The sequence below is a fragment of the Rosa chinensis genome, chromosome 1, assembly GCF_002994745.2.
Source record: "Rosa chinensis cultivar Old Blush chromosome 1, RchiOBHm-V2, whole genome shotgun sequence".
Taxonomy (NCBI): Eukaryota; Viridiplantae; Streptophyta; class Magnoliopsida; order Rosales; family Rosaceae; genus Rosa; species Rosa chinensis.
In genome coordinates, this window is record NC_037088.1 from 28,461,655 (window position 1) to 28,481,932 (window position 20,278).

At 40.1% G+C, this 20,278-nt stretch overlaps 1 pseudogene; it reads right to left on the reverse strand.

Moving 5' to 3' along the window:
- Positions 1-5,701: 5,701 nt before the first annotated feature.
- On the reverse strand, positions 5,702-18,384 carry LOC112164387 (annotated as a pseudogene).
- Positions 18,385-20,278: the final 1,894 nt, after the last annotated feature.

Below are 20,278 nucleotides of genomic sequence, written 5' to 3' on the forward strand. Positions count from 1 at the left end.
GTTCCAATTATAAACCGCGACAATTGCAAATCCGGAACTTGTCATGGAAACGCGTGGACATAGTTCATCATATCCCTTCCCAATCAAGTAATCATTTTAGTGAGCATTTCAACCTCGTTGCAAATACGCTCCGTGGTCTAGAGCCACTTGATTTGGGTAAATAAAGTCCACAAGAACTTTCATTATATTCCGTATCTAGATCCCCATAAAGATACGTAGTGACCACATTCGTAAGCTGCATGTTCAGTTATTTGGAAACTACCAAACTGACAAGGTAGTGGAGTGCAATGACATCCATTACGAGAGAAATATGTCTTCTCGTAGTCGATTCCAGGGCGTTGTGAGAAACCTTGCGCCATAAGGTGAGATTACCATATCTTTTTCTCATCACGCTATCTAACGAAGACCTATTAATGTCAATAGGTTTTATGTTATGAGGTGTTGGCATCTCAGGCCCGAAATCCTTCATCTTCGTTAGTGAATCCAATTCAACATGGATCGCATCTTTCCATTTAGGCCAAGTTTCTCTACGTTGGCATTCTTCAACGGAGTAAGGTTCGATGTCATTGGTCTCAATAATTCCACGTCCTCATGTACACTAGTGTAGTTCGTAGAGATCTCTATATTTTTAGGAATTGGTTCTAACATTGAGGCGTCCCCCAACGATGTCTCTTGGACATAACCACAATCCAAAATATTCTCATGAGACGGATTTTGAGTATCAATGATCAATGGATCAAGTTGTGCCAAACTCGCTCTCTTCTTAGGGCGAGAATCCATCGAACCTATGGGTCTCCTACTCTCTCTAGTGGAACCCATGATGCCACCTTTGTGGCGTCACCATTCTACCATCCATGGTAGTGGTGCAGTACCCATCTTCTCTGGGTGGCACCATGTCCTCTTGTGGGGACATCAATCCTTGCAGGCATGTTTGCAGCAGGTATATGTGATCTCGTCACTTTTAGGGGATCAAGATGAGACATAGTGGGGACAGACCACGACAATTCCTGTCGTTCCTGTTGAACATTGACGTTCTAATCTCCCCCTAACGACGGGAAGACTGTCTCATCAAAGTGACAATTCGCAAATCTAGCGAAATAGAGATCGCCTGTCAAGGGTTCTACATAGCGGACTTATAGTTGGAGATTCATGTCCAACAAATATATATATGCTTTCGTTGCAATGACTCATGTTGATGCGCTGTGGCGGCACAATTGGCACATGAACCGCACACTCAAATATGCATAAATACGAGATATTAGACTCGAACCCAGTCACTAGCTGTAAAGCAAATAAAAGTTGAGTGGCTGCTATGAGTCGTAGACGAATTAGCATAGCTGCATGCAATATTGCATAACCCAAGCGGAAATATTGGTGCGCATTACCAATGTCCGGGCTACCATTGTAGTCGTTTAATGGTGGCTTTTCCGCGAGACCAATTGGGTGTGTACATGGGAATAGGATACTTGATATCAATACCCAATGATATGCAATAGTCATCGAAAACTGTCGATGTAAACTCTCTAGCATTATCAAGTCAAATTGACTGAATGGGATGATCTGGGTAGTGAGCCCGTAGCCATATGTTATGTGCTAGGAGTGTAGTATAAGCAGCATTACGAGTGGATAATGGCACAACACGTGACCAGCGTGTTTGCGTATCAACCAACACCATAAAACATCTATATGGTCCGCAAGTTGGTTGATCAAATCCATAGAATTCCCTTAGATTCTTTGTGAGAATGAAATTATTTCCTCAATCTCCTTTGCATAGGATGGTCTCAATCCTAAATAACAGGCTTTACAGAACGAAACATGGGCTTTATAATCAACCAATGAAGGTTTTGGTGAAGCTATAGTGTCACAATAGACTTGAAAAGTAGAGAGAGGAGTTTATGGCGTCAATGCCATGTATTTGCCGCAGGGGGTAGGCGGCGCCGGCCATGTATGACCTGTCTTTGCACAATCATGGCGCCATGAGGTGCATGTGCAGCTCCTCAAACCAATTCTTGGTTCTGACTTTTCTTCGTTCTGAAAATGGATGTCCGTGTAAAGTCTTTAATACACGGATCATCATGTCAAAGCCTATATGTGTCAAAATCCCATAAGTCGTCTCTCATGACATAGTTGGATTCAATAACTCAAATAGTGGTTGCATACAACCCACTAGAGCGACACATAAGTTTCTCTAATACTCGTTCACGTCCGTAGTCATTAGAGTGATGCAAAGGAACTCTGTCCATTCTCATAATGTGTTTCCACATGAAAACCATTGGCTCTTATATAATAAAGTTTGAATTAAGGTATGTCCAAGACATTAAGTAAAAGAATTGACACTTTATTAATAGCCAATGATTACATCAAGGTTTCCAAAGTCTAATCCAAAATAAAATCAAAGTAAGACACATTGTAGTCACTCTATCCGTTTGGTAACTCCAATCAAATATGACCAGGAAAGTAGAGAGAGATGTTGGTGGAGCGAGGCTCTCTTAAGTACCAAGAATCTCAATGACTTTCCTAGACATCACATTTTATTGGGTCTGCCACATAAGAAAGAGTTAATACAATTGTCATTTATTGACTAAGGCAAATTGCCATTACAAAAGTTCTTGGAAAAATAAAAAGGACTAATCTAATCAAAGTCTGTTGCATCCATGTGCACTTCATCTTCAGCTTTGAAGTCCTCTATGGTGAGATTGACATCTCCACCATCTTCTTCTTCTTCTGCAAGGTACACTTCTTGCTCTCTCATGTCTCTATATGCCCTGTAGCTTGCAGCTAGTTCCTCACTTGCCTTGCATTGCTTGAACCAATGCTCAATTGATCCACATCGATGACACTCATCATTGCGGCTGCCTCCCTTTAATTGAGGTGCACGTTATGCACGTTGCGGGCGTTCCCTAGGAGGGTTGGTGCCACCACCACGACCCATTAAGCCACCATTACGGCTAGGGATACCACGACCCCCTCTCCCACGTGTGGCATTACCACCACGTGTATCCACACCAAACTTGCGGTTTCCTTCCTGATTAGGGCGGTTATATGGGCCCATACGTCCCTCATGTCCCCCATTCTTAGGGTACCGCTCCTTGCGCCCTCCTTTGGGTGCATTATAATTCGCCTCATGAACGCTCTTAGTTCCAATGGGCCTTGAATTATAATTCCTCACGAGTATGTTATCATGTTTCTCGGCTACAGATATAATATTGATAAGCTGATGAAACCTCGTGATCCGTCCAGCATTGACTTCAGTACGGTATTGCTTTGATACCACAATGGCTGAAACAGGGAAGGTGGAGAGAGTTTTCTCAATTAGCTCTTGCTCTGTGATAGGTTGTCCACAAAACCTCAACATGGACTGTATGCGAAGAGCTTCTGAATTATATTCAGCAACAGACTTGAAGTCAGCAAAGCGCAGATTGTTCCATTGAACCTTCAAGTCAGGGAGGAGGGAATCTTGGACATTGCCAAAGCGCTCTTCTAGCGCTACCCATAGCTCTCTTGCATTCTTGATCGACATATACTCCAATCTGAGTGCCTTGTCCATATGGCGTCGCATCAAGATAACTGCTTGAGCATGCTTTGTAGATGTTCGGTTGAACTCAATATCCGGGTTAGGTGCCTGGATTATGGGTAATATTCCCTTGGAAGTGAGATGATTCTCAACATCGGTTACCCAACTGTGGTAATCCGAGCCTGTTGAGTCAAGCATGGGAAAGTCGAGTCTAGGTTCATTCGACATCCTGAAAATAAGAAGAGAAGATATATTAGTTTCGGAGCTAAACTTCCACGAAAACTAAAAATAATAGGATTTCCGAGCTATGCTACCAAGAAATCAATTTCCAAGAATCTCTTTTGGATTAGACCAACAATGATGTTTTAATATGGTCACAATTTGATGCTTACGGACGCTCTTAGTCCAAGCATTGTGAACGCTCTTAGTTCACACGAACACTCTTAGTTCGTATAATTATGAACACTCTTAGTTCATACGAACACTCTTAGTTCGTTAAGCGTGAATCCCCACAATTCCGCTTTGTTAAATATCAAAATCATTTGGCAACATATATTCCAATATTTGCAGAAAATAAAAGGAATTTAAATACAAGAAAGCAGCAACCTTAATTATAAAAACTTACGTGATTGTTCTTTGGTTGAGGACACAGGCGTGTTGGAGCAGGCGTGTTTTTTTTTTTTTTTCTGGGCTGTTGTTCTTTGGGCTTTCCTCTTTCCCTTGTTTTCTTCTTTTTTTTTTTTTCTTTTTCTTCTTTTTCTGGCCGGCCGGGTCTTCTTCTTTCTTCTCTTTTTTTCTTTTCTTTCTTTTCTTTCTTTTCTTTCTTTTCTTTCTTCTGGGCCCACTTTTCCTTTTCTTATTCTCTTTCTTCTTCTTCCACGTTTTCTTCTCTTTCTTCTTTCTTTTCTTTTATTTTTTTTTTTCTTTCTCTTCTTTCTTTTCTTTTATTTTTTTTCTTTTCTTTCTCTTCTTTCTTCTGGGCCCACTTTTGCTTTTCTTATTCTCTTTCTTCTTCTTCCACGTTTTCTTCTCTCTTCTTCTGGGTTTTTCTGGTTTTTCTTTCTTTCTATCACAAGACAAGCAGGCGGGCGGGCTTTGCAGGGGCGTAGGCAGGCAACTTCGGCAGCGGGGCTTCTGGGCTGCTCGGCTGCAGGTCGGCACGGCTGCTGGGATGGCTGCAGGTCTGCGCGGCTGCTGGGATGGCTACAGGTCGGGCTGCTGGGTTTGGCAAGGCGCGGGGCTGCTGGCAGCAGGTGTTGCGGGGCAGCAGTGGTGCGCGGAAAGTTGCTGGGGCTGCTGGGATGGTTGGAAGGCGTCGACGTGGGCACGGGGGCGCTGCTGTTAGTCGGTCTCTCCTTTTTTTGTTTTTGGGTTGGCGGCAGAGAGAAAAGTTTTTTTTTCTTGAAGCTAGGGTTAGAACTCGTGCTGATAACGTGTTGTAGGAGAATAGAATTGTGTTTATTATTGATAATAGGAGCCCTTTATGTAGGGAGTTTACAGAGTACACAAAAGGTAACAGAATCGGAATACAATTAGTATACCTAGGGTACTTTCCTATTACAACTCTAAACCCTAGTTTGAAGAGGCACACATTATGTCGATATCCTTCAACAGGAGTGCAATATTGGTATCCACGTTGTCTGTCAAGAAACAGAGCACATTGGGATAAGAAATCTGAACGACATTCAAACTTTAAAATTAAATTATTGAGAAAAAATGAGACTGAATTAGTAAACTTCTTACGAGTGTGTTCAAGAACACATGATGTTTGTAAAGAAGATAAATTGATGATTTTGAATTGATATTGAATTGTATTAACTGTTAGGCAAAGAAACATTTTATACAAAGATAACTACAACTCTATAAGTAACTGATTCTAGGTGTCTTACACGTCTACAATTCTAAATACTAGCCTTCCTGCACACGCGATGCGCGTGCGGAAGGGCCGCGCTCGCGCGTGCGTATTGTCCTTCCTCTCTTTCTACGCATGTTTGAAATGTTACTCATGAGTGCAATATAATTTCTAACATAGATATTATAAAATATTGTATATGTCTTTAGCAATCCATTGGTAACAAACATAAAACATGCATCGATATATATAAATCTTTACAATCGAAGCGTACTTTTTAAAAAGAAACTTCCACAAAGTGCCTATATACATATTTGTTCGATAAAGTAAAGTCCACATGCTCCAATCAACTCCATCTCAGCCACCCATTTGTCATCAGTCGTTGCCCAAACTACAAATTGAGAGTACGAAGAACAGAAAATTATTAAAAAAAAAAATAGAATAAAAAATAACAAAACATAAGATAGTGTGTTTGGTTTTTTACTACAAAGTGAAATGGATCTACTAAGTGAAGTACTTACCATGTAGTTAGATAATTCCTTTGCTGCAACACATTTGCTCCAATTATTGGATGACGTTAACTTGCTGGAAGCAAAATCTCTTTATAAACAACATTTGTTGTGAACACCCCTTCCTCGCCTTCAAATGAGCCTTTCTTGACTAACACTTTGGTGGTAGCCTCTGAAATTCCTCGTGATAAAGCGACATATAACTGCCCATGACTGAATACATGATCTGGAAGGTAGATGCCAACATTCGGTATCGTTTGCCCTTGTGATTTATTTATAGTAAGTGCAAAACTCAACTTTACAGGGAATTGTTTTCTTGTCATCTCAAAAGGGAGTCCAGAACTCTCGGCACTCTTTAGAGATATTCTTGGTAAGAATACTCTAGTTCCAGCAAATTGACCAGTTAAAATCTCTGCGTCAATAAGGTTGTTATATGATCCACGGCAAGTCAATCGTGTACCATTGCACAATCCCATCGTAGGGTCAATATTTCTCAAAAGCATAATGGGAGCACCTTTTTTTATAGTTAACTGATGTGGGGGCATACCAGAAGGTGAAATTGAATTTAAGAATTCTTGTTGGTACATATTTCTGGTGTCATCCTCAACTGAGTCGAAAGAGTACAGGATCCGTTCAGGCCCTGGAAATTGCTTTATAATCATCTCATTAAGCACGTCAACATCATCATTCTTTGGAGTGATTATTGCCCTTTCAACCATGTACGCTGCATCATTTACATGAGATTCCAAATTAGGAAAAACTTCATTAACTAATCTGTTGATTGACTCTTCACCCTCCCATGGTATGGCCATACACGACGGTAATCGTATCATGTCTTCAACCACAGATGTTTGTTCTCCATTACCAACATTAAGTAAAAACTCTGAGAACTCTGGATCATTGATAGATCTCATATTTTGCCGCAAACGAAGAATCCTCACATCTTTCCAAAATGAAGAGTTAACCAGACTGGCTTGGACCATCTGAGACCTTGTACCCTTATGGACAACGGGCAGAACTTGTCGGAAATCTCCCCCAAAAATAATCACTTTGCCCCCAAATGGCAAATCAACATCTATTATGTCTTTAAAAGTCCGATCAAGAGCTTCAAATGCAAATCTATGCATCATTGGTGCCTCATCACAAATAATCGCTGATGATCTTCGTATCAACTCTGCTAAATTAGATTGTTTACTAATAGAGCATGTAGAAGATGCATCAAGATTGAGTGGAATTTTAAACCTGGAGTGTGCCGTTCTCCCACCAGGTATTATTGTTGCTGCAATTCCAGAAGTTGCTGTTGCCAATACAATATGATCATTGCTTCTCAAGGTTGCTAAAAGTGCACGATATAAGTATGTTTTTCCAGTCCCTCCTGGACCATCAACGAAAAATATGGCATTGTCATTGCACTCAATAGCTGATATTATTGCGTTGTATGCAAATGTCTGATCCTCATTCAAGAGATGAACTGCATCGCAGTCTTCTTGAGGAATGATAATTGAAACTTCATCCTGTATTAGCCTAGGCATTGACGAATCTTCACCATAATCTTCAGCCATTTCAGGCAAATCATAATCACAAACAGATTTACTATGTTGCACCAACAATCCTTTTAAGTCTCGTAAAAGTCTGTTTGTGATACGTGCACTGACTGCAGTGCTTGAAGAAGCATAATCTTCTATCATAAATTGGTAAAATTCATCCCATAAACTTCGTACCCCATGAGGCTCGCAATAAACCAAGATAGTGACAAACAATCTCCTTAAAGATGAAGGCATATGTATGCTTGAAGCCTCATGTAAACATTGTCGGATACTATCATCGTCTTCTAACAGACCTCGTTGTTCAGCCGCTTTCTTAAATGTTGGTTGCAAGATGCCATCTACTGTCCTTAAATCCTCATATGATGTAGGCCCTCTAACATGGTTCAAAAGAACACGTAAGTAGAACTTTTCTCCTTCTGAAGGAGATACCGTATATATTCTACCAATTACTTTTTGGTTAGTCTGTCTTTCCTCCCATGTCTTATGTTTGCCAATCCATCTGAATCTTTCAGGAAACTCTCGATATAAGTATTGGCGGGCACCTCCATAATACATGTTCTTAGTAAAAAACTCTGTGAGCATCGTCATTGAGTTTCTATCATTTGCGAGAACATCTGTTACACTTTCATTGGCATTAAAGAAAACACTCTGTCTATTTGGAAGATGAATTTGCAATCGTTCCACTGAAGGATACATACGATTCATTACAAATTTGAGTATTCTCCACAAAGCCTCTGGTGCACAAACCCATCTTGCATCAACAAAATTCCTTATTTCATCTTCATTAGCTTCGGGTCGAACTTCAAATGTTACTCTATCTGGACCTTTGTAGACATATTTGTACAAATACTTAACACTCTTAATGCTGCAACAGACTTCGACATTGATATGACAATCATATTTTGTGAGTAGCCAAGGGTTGTACGGAATAACCCAACTGTTATCTACTTGTCTACTTTGATTGAAATCAGATTCTGCATTTGGGTGAACATCTCGCCTACGGTAAATGGGATAAGAGTCATTCCCTTGAAATGTGTTGGCTGAAAAGGGCTTAGGATAACCTCGTTTACAACTCCCACGCTTCATACATGGGGCATTACGCTTTTGTGCTCCACATGGACCATGTATCATGTGCCTCAATACGGCATTGTACAACTCCGGTTCTTCATTTTGACTTGGTATTTCAGCTCGAACAATTTTGTCATAATCATCCGGGTTATTCAACTTATCATCGTCATTTAACATGAGAAGCATATGAACATGTGGGAGACCACGTTTTTGAAATTCGATGACATAAACATGTGCAACAACAGTACCTAAGACCCCTTTTTTGATAACATCTTCCTTCAGCTCTTCAAATTTGGCACGAAAAATCCGGGTACATAAATCTGGGCGATCTTGTGCCACTTGACCCGGTAATAACTCTGCCTTTATTTCTTCCCAATTTGGGTTGCATGTCATTGTGAGGAAAATATCTAGCTTCCCGTATTTTTGGACCAAAGCCATTGCATCTTGGTATCTCTGGTGCATATCACGTGGACTACCGATAAATGAGGAAGGTAAAATAGTTCTGCGACCAATGTTACCTGTTTTGGTATTGTAAGTGGGGTTAAACACCTGTTTTTAAGCATACTAAAGTCAACATAAAAGTTTATAGTTATATAATAATAGTAATAAAGTTCATACCTGCATTGTTTTCACCGGCATTTAGCGAGTCTTGGAGTCCATTATAAAGTTCACGTCGCAGGGTATCTTGATTACTGCGAATCCATCTAAGCTTTTGTGTCTCAATTTTCACATAATTATCGACGACATATTGTTGTAACAGGCGGCCTCCTCGAAGTAAAATTGATTCATCATCTGGACGAATCTGCCACGATAAAATTTACCAATTAACACGATGTTTAAATTAACGTTAATTTATTCACAATAAGAGGATGAAGAATGGTTTATTAACCTGCAAAATATATGCGTAATAGTCACGACACGTCAATTTTGTACCATTATTATTCCGACTATTCACATCCCATCCATATGTGCCATAAGGTAAAAGCAATGGATATTGTAAAGGATCATAGTAGCCCGCACAGTCTTGGACATTTAAAAGTTGACCCTCTCTTGTCTGTACTACAATATCACGACCTCTCAGATTTTCTGCATCATCTGTACCCACTATTACTGCAGCAACCTGAGACTCTGTAGGCAAACTATACTGACGTTGGTTTGCAGGTTGCTCTCTAATGATGAGTCTGCAAGTTTCCAAATCTTCGCGTTGTGCTAGGTGATGAAGTGTCCGCACAAATGGATTATGCCGATTCAAGATTTCTTGTATAGTTTCAACCACATCTCTATGTAATGATTCATTCTCTAACATACGATTTTGTAGTTCATGGTCTGTATCATATATATACAGTTGTAGAAATCTTGGTCTGTTATCCTCATTTGGTAGAAGAGTTCCTATCTTATGATATATGGATCCTTGAGCACGAAAAGTGAATGTGCCACCACCAGTCGCTAGATTTTGGTCGACATGCACGCCCATTGATGTGAATGAAAATACATGATTATAAGCACGGATATTCTGCCTAAAATGGGCGCCTCTCGGAGTTTCTGCAGAAAATAGCTCAGCCATTTCTGGAGGAGATTGAACTGGAGGAATTACAATTTTCCCATTCAAGCAACACATATCTTTGCTCTCGTGATAGAACTGGCGGGCACGACAATGTGGACATATTTTTGGTGCAGGTAAATGATATTTTGTGACTCCAATATTCTCATGAAAATTCCGAGCACAATTATGAGGTCTGCGACCTCTAGTTCTGAAACGTACTGGCACAACACCGTTGTTATAGGGCATGTTATTTTGAGGAATGACATTTTCTGAGATTTCTGTTAAAAAGAATAAAAAATCAATGTTAGTAATTGTGCTAGTTACTAAAACAATATATATACGAACATATTGATGTTTTGAATTTGTTACCTTCACTAAGTACAACATGATCCTCATTGTTCGTAGCATTTTGGTTAACTCCATTAACAAGACAAGCAGGCGGGCGGGCGGGCTTTGCAGGGGCGTAGGCAGGCAACTTCGGCAGCGGGGCTTCTGAGCTGCTCGGCTGCAGGTCGGCACGGCTGCTGGGATGGCTGCAGGTCTGCGCGGCTGCTGGGATGGCTACAGGTCGGGCTGCTGGGTTTGGCAAGGCGCGGGGCTGCTGGCAGCAGGTGTTGCGGGGCAGCAGTGGTGCGCGGAAAGTTGCTGGGGCTGCTGGGATGGTTGGAAGGCGTCGACGTGGGCACGGGGGCGCTGCTGTTAGTCGGTCTCTCCTTTTTTGTTTTTGGGTTGGCGGCAGAGAGAAAAGTTTTTTTTCTTGAAGCTAGGGTTAGAACTCGTGCTGATAACGTGTTGTAGGAGAATAGAATTGTGTTTATTATTGATAATAGGAGCCCTTTATGTAGGGAGTTTACAGAGTACACAAAAGGTAACAGAATCGGAATACAATTAGTATACCTAGGGTACTTTCCTATTACAACTCTAAACCCTAGTTTGAAGAGGCACACATTATGTCGATATCCTTCAACAGGAGTGCAATATTGGTATCCACGTTGTCTGTCAAGAAACAGAGCACATTGGGATAAGAAATCTGAACGACATTCAAACTTTAAAATTAAATTATTGAGAAAAAATGAGACTGAATTAGTAAACTTCTTACGAGTGTGTTCAAGAACACATGATGTTTGTAAAGAAGATAAATTGATGATTTTGAATTGATATTGAATTGTATTAACTGTTAGGCAAAGAAACATTTTATACAAAGATAACTACAACTCTATAAGTAACTGATTCTAGGTGTCTTACACGTCTACAATTCTAAATATAACGAGTGTGAATGCAACTGCAAATTCCAAAACGTGTAATTCAGAAACTTTCTAATAGTATTTAGATGAAGAAAGGGAGATTTTGCTTTTTGAGATATAACAAGAGCCATGGATTAAGAAACAGACTTTTTGCTACAGCTTCTTTCTCAAACGGTGATCACTTGTGTGAACGGTAACAATAACAATGGTCCCTACTTGTGTGAAGATGTTGGATGGGATGACATAAATAAAGGAGAAGCAATGATTTGCTTTTTGGTAATAGGAGAATTGGAGAAGCAATAATGCAGCATCACTTTTCCTCCAGAGCAATGAGTGGTTCACTGGTTGTGGAGAAAAAAGGCACAGGGACTATAGCTGTATGTAGAACAACAAAAGTTTCCCCAGCTATCTAAGCGACAGAAAAATTCAACTGATCATGTATCCAGAAATAAAAAAGTCTAGTACTGTCAAATACTTTCCCAAGACAGACTACTGTATCTCGTAATGTAGGTACTACCGTAATATCTTCTAATATAGGTATGTCTTATACACACTGCAAACTGCCTTCTCTGTACTATTTCTATGTCCGCTCATCGAAAGTTGAAGCCATGCATTATTAGTAGTCCTGCCATCAATGCAAAGGTTACCCCAGCAATTTAAGTAGTTGTGGGTAGATCATCGAAGTAGCACCTAAAACGTAATCACGTAGACAGGCACCCTCGTGGCTCTCTGGGGTGTCCTAGAAAGTACAAGAGTTGATACAGTTTGCAAAAGAACTTCCTTGCTGACATGCTATATATAAAGAACAAAGGTCACAACTCAAATAAATTGGCATTACAATAACTTATTGTTTGATAGTTCGGAAATATATGTGACTGACACTAGGCTACCTTGGAACCGGAAAAGATTTTACAAGTTTAGTTAGGGAAGTTCTATTCAATGAAGTTGCAATACTGTTGTTGCTGCTGGTGTCTTCTGCACATACACATATACACAAAACTGAGAATTTGGCCAATGAATTTAATGCTGCAGAGACAACATATAGAGCAGTGCAACAAGCTTTCACGTCATTCTTCAATTTCAAATCCTATACAAAATGACTTCAATATATGGCAGTAAAGCACCTTTCTTTGCAGATTGGAAGCGCTATATTACAAAATGACTTCAATATATGGCAGTAAGAATTCCATATTAGTACCAAGTACCAACATTGTCTTTTTGCAACTAAAGATTAGGAAGGATTAACAAAATAACTGCATACTTGAAAGAAAGAGCGCACGCTGGCTAAGTTATGCGATTATAATTTAAGGACTACAATGAAAAGGCAGTAGATTTATATTGAAGAAGAAACAACTGACATAATTTTGGAATATTGAGTTAACTCGTAAAACACAGTTTAGAGATTTATAATCCCCATATAAAAACCAAAAATGGAGACTTTTTAGTCGGCAAGTTTCTTGACCCGATTTTCCGTGGGCGGGTTTCTTGACTCGATTCATTTTCTGAGTTAATAAGCCTCTTCTTTTTTTTCTTTTTTTTTTGGTTAACAAAAGTTTAGGTAAGATGGAGACTTCCCTACACTATCAGGGTCAGGGCAAACCTACGACCTCAACCCAACAGGACTTACGGACCTACGACCTCAACCCAACAGGACTTGTACAGGATGAGGTACCGACCCATCGCTCGACGAGGATCCTTACGCTTGGCCACGTTAGCTGTATACTGTGAGTGAACTTTTGTTTTAAATAATGATGCATCCGTTTATTTCTTGAATTAATGCCGTATTAAATTATCATATCATTTTATCGAGCATCAAATTGGTTTTGGATTATAACTTGATTTATTGACTGGTTTTCCGTTATGAATTTCGGATATGAGTTTGTTATGCTCGGATTTGGATTTATTGATTTTCGACGAATTATCTTCTGAGGTGATTTCTGAAATTAAGTATATTTTTATTCGTCGATTTTGAGATTTTTGAAACAATTTTGAAAAATGGATTTTCAAGGGAATTATATTCATATATTGATTCTCGCTTATCTGTTGATGGTTTTGAATATATTCTTTTGCCGTGTGGGACACGTCGTTGATTTATTTGAATTATTACAAGATTCTCCGAGTACGGTTGAGAATCATACTCGTGTTTTTTTTTTATTGTGAGATTTGGGTAAGTTTTATGAATTTAATTATTTTCGAATGTTTTTCCCATTCCATACTGACGGTGATTATTTATCATGCTAGCATGTAGTCCACCTTTGTGGTGACGTGATGGGATCACAGAAGCCTGTTCGCCTTTGTGGCAGTAACTTTGAAGACTAGTATCTTATTCACCACACTTAGTGGCGTAAAGGTATATACGGGAGTATAGGAGTACTTTTGTGACGTCCCGAACCCGAATTCACCGGGTTACTAGCCATTTGGACGGTAAACAACTTTTACTTTCACTTTTACTGTCGTTTCAATGCTTTTAGGGGGCCCTAAAAGTTGACTTTTTGTTCGGGTCAAAATTTGAGAAAATTTCCTTCGTGAAAGTTGTAGAGGACGTTAAACCGAGCGCGTGCATATGTGGTGCGTAAAAATTGGACTTAGTATGTGAGAGTTATGGCCAAAAATGTAGAATTTACTGTTCATGGTAAGTTGTATATATATATGGAAATTACTGTTGGTAGATTTCCATTTTTGGAAAATCTACCTAGCCCCCGGTAACTTTCTCTTCTCTCTCCCCGACCCTTCCTCCCTTTCGGCCCGATCTCTTCCCCCTCCGATTTCTTCCTCCTCCGGCCGACCCAGAAAGTAATCCGGCCACCCCCAAGCTCGGTTTCTTCCCCTTATCACGTCTGTGGAGGTATATTACGGTGATTTGGCCGGAGAAGCTCGATTTGGAGCGGAGGAAGCTACGGTGGCAGTTAGCCATTTTTGCCGATTTCCGGCGATTCCGGCCACCTCTGGTCACCATTTTGTCGTCGAAGGTTTGGTTTTCCACGGAGATCATTTCGCCCCTAGCCTCGAATCAAGATTTGAAGTGTAGAGGCAGAATTGAAAATCTAGGGTTCTTGATTTTCTGGGTTTTCTTCACCGGTTGAATTCGACTGTTTAAAGGTAAAATTGGGATGTGTTGTAGTTGAGAAAATTGATCAGTGTGTTGTGTAGGTGCTGCTGTCAAAATATGGTGGCCATCGGAGGTGGTTGCCGCCTGCGCGTGGGTCCCACGCGCCGCCACTGTGGGTGGCGCGTGGAGGCGTGTTGGGCTGTGTTTTAATTCCAGTTTTTAGCCCATTAAATCCTATAAATATTGTAGAGCTTATATATGAAATTTGGTGAATTTTGGAGAAGCTTGGAATTAATTATGAATTTTTGAAGTTTAGGGTTTCGATTATTGAATTACGAGAATCCGGCCGTCGGATATCTCTCGGTTCTGCCTTGGAACCTTTAAATTAACGAAATGGTATTAGTGGTATAATTTGGGTTGCATCCGAGGAGAAGTGGAGATGTAATTATGAGGATTTGATTTTGAGAATCGTATTTAATTGTTGAATAGTTATTCACGGAATATAATTGTGTACAGGGCGATGTACCGAGCTATTGCTCGACGAAGGAACTCGTATGCATGGTCGCCTAAATAGTACTGTGAGTGGACATTTGTTTTTAAATTAATTCCGCATGCAGTATTATTATTATTTTCTTCCAATTGAGATTTAATTATGTTTTGAATATTTGAGATTTAGTTTATCGAGATTTATTTATGGATTACGAGATTAGTATTGAAATTCCTTCCCGAGGGCTTTTAGTAGATTTTTGAGATAGTCATTCATGAGTTATTGAATTGAGGAATGATTTTCGGGAAGTGACTGATTCAGAAAATATTATGAGAATTTTGGATTTCGAATATCGGTTTTTATGAGGATTCACGAGTACGAATGTTTCATCGAATATTTGAGCATGATTGATTTATCGAGATTTATTGAGCTTTGAGCTCCGTACTTATCAGCTTTGAAGTTAGATTGAGTTTTCTTCCGAAAGCATTTATTGATTTACAGAGTATTTGATTTTATGCTTTCGAGGATTTATTGAGATATTGAGGTTTGATTTAGTGAGTTAATCCTGAGTTATGCTTTCGGTGAATTATTATTGATTTATTGAAGTAATACCGAGTTTCTTTCCGAAAGCAAGTAATTGAAAGAGGTTATTTTCAGTTTCCTGAGGAGGCTATTCAGTTTATTAAGGAGGCCAGTTTTGGCGCATGCGTATCTTACCTAGTTGGCAGTCCCTTCTAGGTAATGGTCTGGTTGGCAGTCCCTTCCAGACTACAGCTCGGTTGGCAGTCCCATCCGATGCGTCACCTGGTTGGCAGTTCCTTCCAGATGACATGAGGTAGTTGGTCGGCAGTCCCGTCTACTACCTGTGGTTAGTCGGCAGTCCCGTCTACTACATGTGGCTAGTTGGCAGTCCCATCTATCCACCGCCTCCTATTCTGGTTGGCAGTCCCTTCCGATGCGTCATCTGGGTGGCAGTCCCTCCTAGATGGCATGAGATGACTAGACAGCAGTCCTTTCTAGTCATCAAACGAGCCTCATGAAAATGATGTTTTTATAAGGATTGAGGATGAGATTTTAAGAGACTTCAAGATGTTCTTATTACGTGATTGAGATTTCAGTAAAGAGGATGATTAAGATGTGTTCAAGATTGTTACTGCATGCGAGGTTTTAGAGAATAACTTGGGAAAGCATTAAGTTTTACTTATTCATTTGAAATTACTTATTTTTCGTCCACTCACTCTAACGGATTTTAAATGTTTTCCCCTGGGCCCTTCGGTTTTAAATGCCCAGTTTGCAGGCCAGTTTAGCTTGAGGTCGAGCGTACTTGGGGTTGAGGCATAGCTGTCATAGCTTCCGCATTATAAAAGTATTGGTCGTTTATCTTGTATTCTACCTTCTTGTACGCCTGAGAAATAGATTGCTCTGATATCTCTTGAGATTAATATACTTAAGTTTCAGAATTGTTTTGTGATATGAGAGATGTTGTGATATAGGGAGCAGGGTGGCTCTAGGAGAATAAGGATGGATGATTTAGAAGTGTAATTGTTTGTTTACAGGTTTTGGGTTGTCCATTTTTAGGGGAAGTTCTGTCAAATTTTTTGGTAGAATTTCTTCTAAGGTGGGCCCCGCAGGGCCTTTTCGGATTTCAGGGTGAAATCCGGGGCGGGTCCTGTCAACTTTAGCCTGGGAGGCTCACTCGTATGGCTATCGTCTACCCCTATTTATACTTTATTATTTTCAACTAGCGGGACTAGTCCGATTTTACTTAACTAGCTGGGCTAGCTTGTTTTTACGAGATTCTCGAATTTAAAGTTAAATGTTTTATCAAAGTTGCATGCATCGAGGTTTTATAAGTTTAAAAACGTGGGAAAGTATAAAAATCTCTCTTCTTCTTATTTATTTATTTTTGTCCACTCACGCTAACGTTTTTAAATGCTTTCCCCTGGTCCTTTTGGTTTCAAATGCCCAGATTGCAGAGTAGCTGGTTCGGCACAGTAGGATTTGGGGGCATAGCATCTGCTGCTATTGTTTTCTATATTGTAGGTTATTTATTAAACCTACTTGTATCATGAATTCTTCCCTCTTTTAGATTGCTCTGATAGCCTGTGGGACAAATGTTTTAAAGGTTGAGAGTTACACATGTGTATTTGAAATATGTTGTATTTTCGGATTTCAATTGTTTATTGTGGAGTTGTCACAATTTGAGGAGCAGAGTGGCTTCAGGAGAATAAGGTTGGTTTAGTAGGAGTTTTGATGTATTTTATACAGATTTTGAGTAGTCCATTTTTAAGGTGACTCTGCTCAATTTTCATAGAGTTATTCCTAGGTGGACCCCACAAGGCTACCTCAGATTTTAGGGTGAATTTTGGGGCAGGTCTTATTAGAATTTGGCCAATGAATTTAATGTTGCAAAGACAACATATTGAGCAGTGCAACAAGCTTTCATGTCATTCTTCAATTTCAAATCCTATACAAAATGACTTCAATATATGGCGGTAAAGCACCTTTCGTCGCAGATTGGAAGCATTGCGTGACAAAATGACTCCAATATATGGCAGTAAGAATTCCATTTTAGTACCAACGTTGTCTTTCTGCAACTAAAGGTTACGAAGGATTAGCAAAATAACTGCATACTTGAAAGAAAGAGCGCACACTGACTAAAGTTACACGATACTAAACCAATAGTTTATGTCTCTTGATTGTGGATTCCAGCTGACAATTTATAGGCTTACATCATCATATAGTTTTATAATTTAAGGACTCCAATGAAAAGGCAGTAGATTTATATTGAAGTAGAAATAACTGACATAATTTTGGACGATTAATTTAACACAAAAAACACAGTTCATGGATACTAGTGAGATACAGGTACGTAGCAAGAACACAACATTCAATTTAAATGAATGATCTGTAATCTTATCTAGACGTATCAAATTACCAGAATAGTTCAAATGGGTACTCAGAACACTAGACCATAGAATTTTGAGAAGAGAAACCCACAGTTATAATCCCCATATAAAAACCAAAAATGGAGACCCTTTGTGGGCGGGTTTCTTGGCTCGATTTTCCGCGGGCTGGTTTCTTGACCCTATTCGTTTTCTGAGTTAATAAGCCTCTTCTTTAGAGCAAGTCCACCCGTTGAGGTTGGTTGGTCAATACTATTGTAAGGCCCCGTACCTTAACATTTTTATGAAGTACGTTTTTATCGGTTTTGACCGAGGTGTTGACTTTCTATTTGGTCTGTTACGTCGGTATATTCCTTGAGTACGTCGTAGGTTACGAAAATTTTAGTTCGTGGACACGCAATTTGTATCGATCGGAGTTTTTACGGGAAAGTGTGATTTAAGTGTTGGAAGGCACTATTCCTTATTAAAATATTGGCTTGTTTTAAATAAAAGAAAGGGAAAATCAGTTAATTAAAAGGAGAGAGAGAGAGAGAGAGAGAGAGAGGGAATCAGACAGAGCTGACCTCCCGAGCCCTCCCCCTTGCTTTTTCTTCTTCTCCCCGAACCGGACTCGTTTTTCCGGCGATTCACCTCAGCCGGACCTCGTTGGACTCTCCTCCGGCCATCGCAGCTTCCCCTCTTCACTCTCTTTCATCTCAGGTACGTAATTTTAGCCGGGTAGCTTTGATTTGAATGATTTTGGGGGAAGATTGCCGATCGGGTTTGAGAACCTCCAGCTGGGTTTTCGATTTCCGGCGGTCTCCGGCCGGAAATCCTTGCGATTGTGGTTCTCTGTGAAGGGTTGAACACTTTTCCAACCTCCTTGTAGCTTGTTTTGGCCGGAGGATGTGGTAGGGATGTTGAACAGTGGTGTCGGGTTTTTCCGATTTTGAGTTGAATTTTCGACCCCTTTTGCTTAGTTTTAGTTGGTCTTGCAGGTTTGAAGATTTTTTGGTTTGCTGTGGTGAAGTGTTTAGGCTAGTTAGGTTGGCCGGAGATGGAGTTTGGTGTGATGGCGCGTGAAACCACGCGCCACCACTGGTGGTGGCGTGTTGAGTTGTTATGGTGGCGTGTTGAGTTGTTATCAGGCTAGTTAACTGCTTTGTGAGGTGTTGTTGTTGTTGGAAATTGTTGGCTGTTGCAGGTATATTTTTGATTCTTGGCTGGTTTTGGAGGTTGTTTTGTAAAAATAGCTTGACCGGTTGTGGTGGTTTGTGCGGTGGCGCACCGCCATGGACGATGGCGCCTTGGGGCGCCGGCAGCTCTATGAAAACATCTATTTTGTGTGTTATTGGAGAAGTTCAATTTATTTTTATGATTTGGATATTATGTTGAGCTTTTGGAAATTGTTGTAATTAGTTATAGTGGATGGTTTTGTTTAAGTTGGTCATGGCAATCGGTGTTGTGTTTTTATGGTAGCTGCGATTGTGGGAACATTCGGAAAATGAAATGGATCAAAGGAAGTTAAGAGAGAATTTGAGGAACTCGATAGGGAGAATTTATTCTTTATTTATTGGTTAAAATTTTAGTTGGGATATTGAAAGTTATTGTTTGAGAAGTTTTAAAGGCTAAAAAGAAATTAGAGGATGTTGAGAATGTTAGGATTTCCGTTGTCGGATGTTAATTATCCAAATTAGAAAGATTCGAAATTGTAGAGGAATTGTTGAGTAACGAGTCACTTAAATTTTCAAGGGAATGAGTTTTAATTCTTTAATGTTTTCCTTTGTGAGGTTAATTTTATCATGCCCAATTATTACAGGACGTACTGAGCCCTCGAGCGAGGAGGACACGGGCAGGCAACAGGATCGGCTGCTGGACTTACTTGTGAGTGGACTTTTATTTTGTTTAAATAATGCATGCAGCATGGAAATAAGTTTTCAGTTGGTTTATTATTTGAGAAAATGTGACTCTGTGGAAAGTAAAGGATTTTAAAAGAAAGCAGTTGACAAGGAGGCTAGTTTTGGCGCATGCGTATCTTACTTAATTGGCAGTCCCTTCTAGGTAATAGTCTGGTTGGCAGTCCCTTCCAGACTACAGCCCGGTTGGCAGTCCCATCCGATGCGTCATCTGGTTGGCAGTCCCTTCCAGATGACATGAGGTAGCTAGTCGGCAGTCCCGTCTACTACCTGTGGCTAGTTGTCAGTCCCAACTAACCACCGCCTCCTATTCCGGTTGGCAGTCCCTTCCGATACGTTATCTGGGTGGCAGTCCCTCCCAGATGGCATGAGATGCCTAGGAAGCAGTCCTTCCTAGTCATCAAATGAGTTTTCTTGGAAATTGGGTTGAGTTGAAATTTTTATGGAGTCTTGCTGCATGTTGGTTTGTTGAAAAGAGAAATGGGGAAGCATTCCATTAATTGTTTCAGATTTGTTTCGGTTTTACTCTAATGGATTTTATATGTTTTCCCCTGGGCCCTTCATTTTCAAATGCCCAGATTTCAGATTTGCCGAGATCTCGTCCAGGCTCTAGAGACTTTGGAATCAGCGCTTCCGTTTTGTCCGTAGGTTATTACTTAACCTA